Source organism: Anguilla rostrata, chromosome 16 (assembly GCF_018555375.3).
Source record: "Anguilla rostrata isolate EN2019 chromosome 16, ASM1855537v3, whole genome shotgun sequence".
Lineage (NCBI taxonomy): Eukaryota > Metazoa > Chordata > Actinopteri > Anguilliformes > Anguillidae > Anguilla > Anguilla rostrata.
In genome coordinates this window covers 35,326,739-35,337,252 of record NC_057948.1, presented here as the reverse complement: position 1 = coordinate 35,337,252, position 10,514 = coordinate 35,326,739, and positions in this window count along the sequence as shown.

The following is a 10,514-nucleotide window of genomic DNA, read 5'->3' as shown; positions in this document are numbered from 1 at the left end:
GTATTGCCGTGAGCCTTGAGGATCGGATGCACTGAATTAAGACCTGATTTTCCGGTCATGTCCTTTTAAAGCAACGTGAAAACGTACCGTTTTAACTCACACTCGTAGTATAGTGTTTTGTAATTTTTCATTTAAGTTTAGGAAAATGTCCCGTTCCTTTGTGTACTAATTCTCATTTTTATGTTTATCCCAAAAAAGTGGACGGAATATACAGTTCTCCATTCCATTTTTCTGAACACGTTTAAGGTTTGTAGTTCAACAAAACCCACAAAATACCGTTATGCCAGCCATTGCAAAGCCCGCAGATCATCAGAAACAAAGTAAAACATCAAAAATGGCCTTCATTGCGCACATTATTAAAAAAGGAAAAGAAAAAGTGAACTACCCCGTAAAGATTTTTTTTTCGGGATGAAAGAGCGACACGTGGTGGTAGAAATTGAATCTACGACTTGATTTTCAGACCTTATTTCTGTCACGAACAAAACATGGATTAACATGGATATGTGAAAACTGAAAAGTGAAAACTATGGAAATAGCATGTCAGTTATCGTACCTAGTTACGATCACGTTAGTTTTTATTTGGCAGGATTGTTTTTGTCTGATTCTGATTAGGCAAATGTGATTTCAGTGCTAGTTTGTACTTGGCAGGAATGTTTGTTTGTTTGCTGAACAGGTTACTCTACAGGGTTGGAGTCCTGATCTATGTGGTCACTTCTGGCACTACGATCTTTACTTCACTCTAGTGTGTTTCTTTTGCACCTCTGCACCGTGAACTAATGCACTTGTTGTACGTCGCTCTGGATAAGAGCGTCTGCTAAATGCCTGTAATGTAATGTAATGTAATTAACATGATTCCAATAATAATAATAATTGTTGCTGTTGTTACTATCCTTCTTGTGGTTATTGTTTAGTTGTTGTTGCTGTTATTGTTTTTCTTGTGGTAATGTGTACAGACTAGACAGTTACATATTATGTAACAGCACAGGATGCAGTTAAATGCTAGCAGTAGACAAACCTTCCCAACAGACGATGTCAAGTTACAAAACAATAGGAGCAGTTAAGGGAACTAGTTTAATTCACACTAGTGTTCACAGTTTTTTAACATCTATCTGATATATAAGAACAGGGTAGATGGCAACATGTTGTTTGGACCTGTGTGTGTGTGTGTGTGTGTGTGTGTGTGTGTGTGTGTGTGTGTGTGTGTGTGTGTTAATGCAGTCATAAAACGGTGTCTCGGAGTCCGGGAACCCAAACCCCAAATTGATCTGTGGCCTACCCCCTAACTTAAGATGTGAACTAAACGTACTAATACTTTCAGCGCAAGTGGGGAAACAGGCTGCGCGTGCAGTGTAACGTATAACTGCTGCGGTATTTTATTTAAAATAGCGAGAGCGCAACCGAAGCAGGCTTGCGCTTGACGGGCTGCCGGGGGCGCCATGATTTGGCCGATTTGCGCTACGGTGGCCCGCTAGCGGGGGCGTCACAGAGACTGTAAAAAATCAAGCGGCCAAAACCAGACTTCGTTTTTGAAGCTCATTTCCTGGTGTTGTAGTTCCTGGTTGCTCACTAGCGCCACTACGGATGGCTCCAGTATAGGTGTTTTCATATCCGGTTTCCATGTAAGTCTACGGTACAAATGCGATCAAAATACAAAGTCAATAATTTTTTCTCACAAAAATTATTGTAAAAAATATGGACAAAGCTACTGTGACGTCACCCATTGGCTCTCCGTGGGTCTGTAAAACACGGTTTGAAGCTCAATGGCAGGCGCGGCCATGTTCTCGATTTGGAGCCAAAACCATAGAGTTAAGCGGTCTTGTGATTTTTACAATGTGATTGACAGTCCGGTGCGGAAAAGTCCATCAACCTGAACGAACGATTGCAGAACGAACTTGAGGCTAGCTGACTGTCTGCCGTTATGTTTTAAAATATTATCAAATGTTTACGGAGTTTAATTTCCATCCGTGACTGTACTGTGTCATGTAATCACGTTATATGTATGACATTAATAATACAATTATGTTCAGTTATCTTCAATTTATGTTTCTCGGCAAAACGAATATGCTTAGCTAGCATATCAGCTTGCCAGTGAGCTAGGTAAGCTATCCGTGGTTAGCTCACGCATTAGCAATATGAACTACAGGGAAAGAACATCGACTGCACTGCTGGTCAATCAATCAGAGATGTGTAGACTACTGGTGATTTGACTAGGCTAGTTTTCATATAACTGTCTGGTAGACTTGCTGTTAACCAAGCAAGTTATCGTCGTAGGTTTTCGCCACAGCCAGTTAATGAGCCATTAACTGCTACTACTCCATCGCCGTTTGTGGTGTTTACTTTCTGGGTGACGCTAGCTGACCGATCGTTCGCAAGTCACTTTTTACCGAATAAAAATTAACACTGTCAGCGGTGATTAACAAATCTACCAAGTATTTTAATAACTGATTTACAGGCGTGTAAATATGACAACGCACGTTGAAGAGCAAGTTTTCCACCTGTTGCACAAAGACAAAAATAATGTACATTGAATTTCTAATTATTATTATTTTCTTGCTAGCTTCTAGCTTTGTCACATTCATGCAGCATAGCCCAGGTAGACATTTACGGAATGTACACGACTGACAAGCCGTCAAACACGTTTGACAGATGGAATATTTGCCGGTTAGGGTTAGCTAGCTAGTCAAATGGCTTGGTAGCCGAAGTTGCGAACTGTTTTAGCATAGGCTACTGGACTACCACATATAGCAAATAAGCGTTAGCTGATTACGCTTTCTGCCAACTAATTATTTGGTTAAGTGGGCTAAAGGAAATAGTAAAAATGACTCGGCTACCGCAAAACTTCAGAGGAGGATTATTTTATGGTCGTCTAGTGCAGCTGTAAATAGCACACGCTATAATGAAACCACTACAAAATGGGATGCCTGCATTTTCTGACTTCGCACAGGTGGACCGTGGTCGGAGCCGCAATGTCAAGGCCAAGAGACGCCACCTCCCACCCCGGTGACCACAGATTGTAGCCCCTATTGTAGCTCAGTCCTCTGCAGTAATCCGGAAGTGACGCAAGCTGTACCTCATTGGTCCAGAACAAATATTGGCACTGTGCCCAAATGATGCAATAAATCATGAAATCGACCCATGGACAGTCATAAAAACAATAAAATGGGGGTGGGGGTGTCTGCTGGTTAAGGAGCTCGGCCTCTAGCCTGAAGGTCCCTGTGGACGACTTCCTGTCCAAGGCTGTGGTCTGGAGCTGCTGCAGGCTGATAAAGACATGCCAAGGCCAGGAGCTCTGGCAGTACGGTCCGTACCATTACACCATTACACTGTTACCCCATTACCCCATTACACTGCTACATCATTACACTGTTACACCATTACACCATTACACTGTTACCCCATTACACCATTACACTGTTACACCATTACCCCATTACACTGCTACATCATTACACTGTTACACCATTACACCATTACACTGTTACCCCATTACACCATTACACTGTTACACCATTACACCATTACACTGTTACACCATTACCCCATTACACTGCTACATCATTACACTGTTACACCATTACACCATTACACTGTTACCCCATTACACCATTACACTGTTACACCATTACCCCATTACACTGCTACATCATTACACTATTACACCATTACACTGTTACCCCATTACAGCATTACACTGTTACACCATTACACCATTACACTGTTACACCATTACCCCATTACACTGCTACATCATTACACTGTTACACCATTACACCATTACACTGTTACCCCATTACACCATTACACTGTTACACCATTACCCCATTACACTGCTACATCATTACACTGTTACACCATTACACCATTACACTGTTACACCATTACACCATTACACTGTTACCCCATTACACCATTACACTGTTACACCATTACACTGTTACACCATTACACCATTACCCCATTACACCATTACACCATTACACTGTTACACCATTACACCGTTACACTGTTACACCATTACACTGTTACATTGTTACAATGTTACACATTACACTGCTACATCATTACACTGTTACACCCATTACACCATTACACTGCTACATCATTACACTGTTACACCCATTACACCATTACACTGTTACATCATTACACTGGTGATGGGGAACAGCAGGTGGCGACAGATGTGGGCAGGGTGGAGGCAATGACGAAGGAGGGGCTGGACCGCAGAGGTGGGGGAGACCAGACGACTCTCGAAGCACTCTCGAGGGTTGGGGCAAGAGCCCCGCCGGCAGCGTGGGGAAGAGGGTAGAAAGGCAATTAGGGAATTTGCAATATAGCAGACAGTGAGTAAGGTGGCAGTGGTATGTATTGGGGGGACCCCGCCAGGAGTAGAATATGGCTGCATATCTACTAGGACAGGGATGGAGAGCCCATGCAGTCATGAGGGGTAGACAACCATACCATCAACCGCCTATCAAGCGCCAGCCCATGTAAAGTCGGGTCACAGCTGACTGATAGGTGACAGTAAGGAAAGGATTGCCACCTACAAAGCTCTATGACTACAGGCTTCTCGCACCCTGTCTCCAGACTACAACTGATTGTAAGCCTGAGCATAGAGGTGCGTTTTTAATCTAGATTTAAATATTGAGACTGTGTCTGACTCCTTTATAAAATTTCTCTTCCAATCACACGACTGGGATGTGGTCTTTCCAACTGGGCAGGCCACAAACGGGTCCAACTAAATAAAATAAAATAAAAAAAGTTTCCAAAAATTAGGACAGCTCACAGACATTTTCAACCACACAAGGGATATTTAAGATCTGTGTAACTCTTCACCTTCCACGTTAAATGCACATAATGAGAGAAGATAGAGTCGATTGTTAAATTCTTCGTTTTTCTCTTTCTGTTTTAACTGTAGGTATTGAATATACTGTTCAAGTAGACCTACATTCAGATATAAAGTTCCGGCTTATTAAAAAAAAATATATTTTGCATACACTATCATGCTATTACATAATTGGCAGCGTTATAGTCTATCTGACAAGGTTGTCGGTCGGCTTATTCTCGTATCGGAGTGGTGAAAGACAAACAGCTGAGCGAACAGAACAGGGGCTTCGAGCAGGTTTTTCCGGGAGCCCCACTTCGATTTTACGAAAAGTTTCGCACGGCTATGCCCCATACGCACCCGCGCAACAGTAGCGCATTTGGTGTTAAATCAACACTTATAGAGTAGCCTACATTCACTCCGGACGCGTGCGTGATTCCTATTGGACTCATTTATGCCCTCCGAAAAGTTGAATCAACTCTGCGCACGTTACCCTGCTGTCAGTGCTTTTGCGAGTTCCATAGGGAAGTGTGTGATGTTGAGCAAAATGCGAACGAAAAACAAATGTCCGTCAGTGCCTCAGTCAGTAGGCTACACTAAGGTGTACTTTTACAAAACGGCCGATACAAGCATATAAATAACCAGGAGAAATAACCAGGGCGGAAATAACCACCACTAGTGGAACATGTGCCATTGCCTTAGTGCAGCCATGTTAACAAATGAATGACAAGTGAGCCGCTTATCTGCGATGGGAAATCGAAGGTCGACTCGGACAGTCTGACAAACTGTCCGCTCACTGGCAGCAGAAGGAAAGAAAAACGTGTGAGATGCGATGTCATTGGTGTAAGATTTTGCAGGATTGCGGATAGCGGGAGGGGGGTATGCGTCGGTAAAAACTATGCAGGCTATGCAACTTCTGCGTAAACGGAGAGGATGGGAGTTCTGCTGCTTGTAGCGCCACCCCCCCCTCAATTTATGAAGAATTGAAGATCCCGTTGTTCGCCGGATCTTCCGTTGTTCAAGATTTTAAGGCTCCCAGGTTACTCGTCTGTTTATTACAGTTTGGGTACTGGCACGGGTCAGCACTTAATCCTGGTCACAGGGTGCTCAGTTACTCCGCACCTCTTGTATCTTTAAAAAAAAAAAAAAAAAAAACTTTTTCTTCGTTCCTGTTGTCCAAACACTGACCAAATGTCTGGTCGCGTAGGGCTATGCAGATCAAACGGGACAAAAGTAGTGGCCGCTTTTTGTAATTGGCCATTCGATTCTCTCTTTGCAAAAATGCATCGTACTCAGTAAGTACAAGGTTAAAATTATACAGGCACCATTTGACCCTGTTTTACAGGCTTTTGCCCTCGTAAAACTCCCGAAACAACACGGACCCCGTCAGTTTTGGACGCCGTCCGTGGCTCGTCAACGTTACAGTCTAGTTCTGCGTTCTTTTCCGTCATTTTCCAACAGGAACACATCCTCCCACTTGATCGCTGACTGTGACCGCGGGGTCGTTATCTCCTTAAACCCAAAGTCGCCGGATCGCCCTGCAGAAGTCACTTGTTGCTTAACAAAAGTCACAGCTCGTAAGACTGGTACATTTCATTCCGCTGTCACGGTCTATTGTGAATCGATGTGCAATTACACACTTGTCTTGGTATCATGAACAAAATATTTATTACCGAGATACTTATGATTGCAGAAATGTTCGCTTATCGACTGTGCGTGCGTATGGGAATGTTTTTTTAGAGCGCATATTACTGTGATATATTATCAGCCTATAGCAACACATCTAATAATAAAAAGTATACATATCCATCATATTGCTTATGTAGTTGTCCTAGTGAAGGGGCAAATTAAGATATCAAAAAGGGGCAGGCGATGTGAAATTAAACCTGTCTATCGGGCAGGATTCCCCAACCCCTTAAAAATTCCACGCGAAATCTCCGCTGGCGTGTGGTTGCGGGGACACTGTCGTGGACTTTAAATCTGCCACAGGAGACGATAAGGAAATAAAGACAGGGCTCCATAAAGCCTGGTTGAGCAGCCTAGAATTCCGTTATAAGTAACTGTATCTTCAGTGGCGCGGAGGCGCGTTGGAATAGGCTACCCGTAGTTTGCGTAATGTTGTTCTGCGGCTCCACGGGCACAAGGCGTTTTTTTCAGTCAATCCTGAAATGTTAAGATTACCAGAGCTTGGTAAAGCTACCCTATACGACTGTCATTTAGGGAGAGATGACCACAACAACCGCACCTTATGAGCTATTTTTGAACGTTTTTTCCCGGTCACATTTGGAATTTCTAGATATGTAGGGCGTTTCAGGTTAACTACAAATGAATAGCGGTCTCCAGATGTGCCACTGTATATCTTATGTACGTTTTTGTAGTATAGATATTATCATACATCCTATGCTCATCGCGCACTTATTTCAGGAATGGGGAATCAAGCCGATATATATTTATCTTAATTGTACAGTCCACTGGGGATGGGACTGCGGTAAAAAAAAAAAAAAAAAAAGTGCAATCGCCGGATATACAAAATAGATTAGATTAGATTTCAGAGTTTTTATAAGGGGAAATAAGGGAAGGGAAAGCTGACGCTTGCAGTTAGCGCTCCACCCAGAAAACGCAAACTTTCTTCCTCTTGGTCCATTTCTCACGGCTTTAGCGAAATTGTGAAGACAGGAGTGTGAGTAGTATAGGGTTCGATCGAGTTCGATGTTAGAATCTATACACATTTCGTTTGATTCTGTCACCATACGCAAAGAGGGTAGAGAAGAGAGGACCGAAACGAAAACGCGAGCGCGTGCTGTTGAAAGGACGGGGGGCATCAGCAAATAATCCACGCGCAACTGTCACCGATAGAGGCTCATCATGAGGCGGCTGTCCTTTAACGGGGTCTTGTCTACGACGCTTCTTGGCCTTTGGATGTTTTTTAAGGTAAGTGATTACTTGAAATTTCAAATAGTTTGAAACAGTTTCTTTTTTTGGGGAGGGGTAGGGGCAGTTCACATTTGCGAGTCAGTGTGTGTTTGCACCTGCTGCAGGTAACTGTTCGTAAACTTCAGTGAAGTCTCTTTGGGCGACAGTTCTGTTGTTTCGCCAATTGTCATTGATACCACGATTTTAAAAACCGTTTTATAACGGGACATAAGCTTAACGCTTAACTGTACTCTATCTCCAGCCTACTTAAAAACGGCAGTTACAACAGCAGATGTCAGGAAGAAACATGATTGTTGGTGTGATGACTGGCTTGATGTACAAACGAAAAACTAGGCACATTTAAATGGCAACAGTCGAGACAAATGTATTAATATTCTGTTCAGAGTGATATTCTATATCCAACCACATTATCCTTGATGAGAAAAGATAAAAATTTCATATATGACAAGTTATTGCCATCTTTTTAAAATAATCACACTGTCATCACAATGCAACCATTATAGCAGACTACAGTATCCAATTAAAGTTAAACAGGGAGAGTTTGGTTTTAAGCCTGGCCTCATACAGGCGATGGTGTGTGAGTGTACAGATAATCGGTTTTCCTGTGCACCTTAGCCTGCAGGTGAATTTACCTGTGCCTTTTGACTCTCAGCTGAGAGTGCCCCCTTGCATTTGAAAGCTTACTTGGGGCTGAAAATATAATTACACTCAAATTTGATTGCAACTGCCATAGAACTTAAAACTGCATGTGGCCCTAAATAAGCCTGCTGCAGCTTCACCTGCCTGTGGCCCTAAATAAGCCTGCTGCAGCTTCACCTGCCTGTGGCCCTAAATAGGCCTGATGCAGCTTCACCTGCCTGTGGCCCTAAATAAGCCTGCTGCAGCTTCACCTGCCTGTGGCCCTAAATAAGCCTGCTGCAGCTTCACCTGCATGTGGCCCTAAATAGGCCTGCTGCAGCTTCACCTGCCTGTGGCCCTAAATAAGCCTGCTGCAGCTTCACCTGCCTGTGGCCCTAAATAGGCCTGCTGCAGCTTCACCTGCCTGTGGCCCTAAATAGGCCTGATGCAGCTTCACCTGCATGTGGCCCTAAATAGGCCTGCTGCAGCTTCACCTGCATGTGGCCCTAAATAGGCCTGCTGCGGCTGAAGAAGAGCAGAGGCTTTTGAGGAGCAGTTTTTTGGCTGGACCGTGCACTTTCAATACTTGTGGTTTTTGTTTTGGTTATTTCTTTGCCTTTTTGTGTGGTGCTGGACGGTGAATGTTCTTTTTTGTTTTAGGCGCACATTATTGTTAGGTTTTTGGGTCAGGGTAGGAAACCTGTGGAAGACTCACCCTGTCTTTTCATCAGGAGAAAGACGACTGTGTGTGGCAGTCTAGAGTTAATAGTCTTTGTGTGCTCTGCATTTTGCTTCATGTTGGGGTTTTATTTTTGTGTATTTTCACACTGCATATTCTCCTCTTCACTGTTCTTCTTTTTTTGCTCAGAAAGCCGTGCTTCTAAATGCTGTAATTCCACAAAATGTGTGATAGCTGTCAGAGGATGTACTGCTTTTAGTACATTAAACTTGCAGTGACATTGCAACAGCGTTGCGCTCTCTAATCTAACGCTGGTTTTTGTTCCCGTTTCGAAACTTCACAGCCTGCATGTCGCTGCGTCAAACTGGTTAACACTCGCGCTGGTTCACAAGGCAAACTTGGAATGATACGAACCCACAAGGGGCACGCCTTATCAGTATGTGAGGCGTTTTGGACACAACATACACCCACACACACACATAAAAAATGTAAATAACAGAAATGAGAAAACACTCAATGAAACTCATAACAATATGGCAGCTAATAACGTGTGTTTCGTTTTTTTAAATGGCAGATATTCAGCACTGATATATTCATGGTCTTTCCTGAAGGATCTTTCAGCAACAACGGTATAAGAACAGAAAAGCATCAGTAGCTCCATGGATACGACCCCTTGTGTATTCCATACATCAGGTTGCCATGACAGCAAGACCAGGGGTCAGTTCACTCGAGCCCAGGTGTCCCCATTTTATAGAGACATTTTTCTTTCTGGTCTGTGTGTCCCAGCTTCCTGGTCACGTGACCTAGTTACCAGAAAGTCAGAGTGAACCCAGAATGCTGCTGTAGGGTTCAACTTTAGGTCATTTCTCTTTGCTGTGTGTGTGTCAGAGAGAGAGAGAGAGAGAGAGAGAGAGAGAGAGAGAGAGAGAATAACTACTTTGCTGTTCATGGAGCAAAGCTGTGTTCATTTTAGTATTCCACACTCAAATTTGATTGCAACTGCCATAGAACTTAAAACTGCATGTGGCCCTAAATAAGCCTGCTGCAGCTTAACCTGTCTGTGGCCCTAAATAAGCCTGCTGCAGCTTCACCTGCCTGTGGCCCTACAATAAGCCTGCTGCAGCTTCACCTGCCTGTGGCCCTAAATAAGCCTGCTGGCTCACTGCGTGGGCCCTAAATATGAAAGGGGAGCTTCACCTGCCCGTGGCCTAAAAAAGCCTCTGCGCTTCACCTGCCCGGGGCCCCACAATAAGCCCCTGGCTTACCCGCCTGTGGCCCTAAAAAGCCGGCAGCTTACCTGCGTGTGGCCCTAAATGGCCTGAGCCGCTTCACCTGCCGTGGGCCCAAATAAAGCCTGCTGCAGCTTCACCCCCTGTGGCCCCAAATAGGCCCGCGCAGCTTCACCGATGTGGCCCTAAATAGGCCTGCTGAGCTTCCCTGCCTGGGCCCTAATAAGCCTGC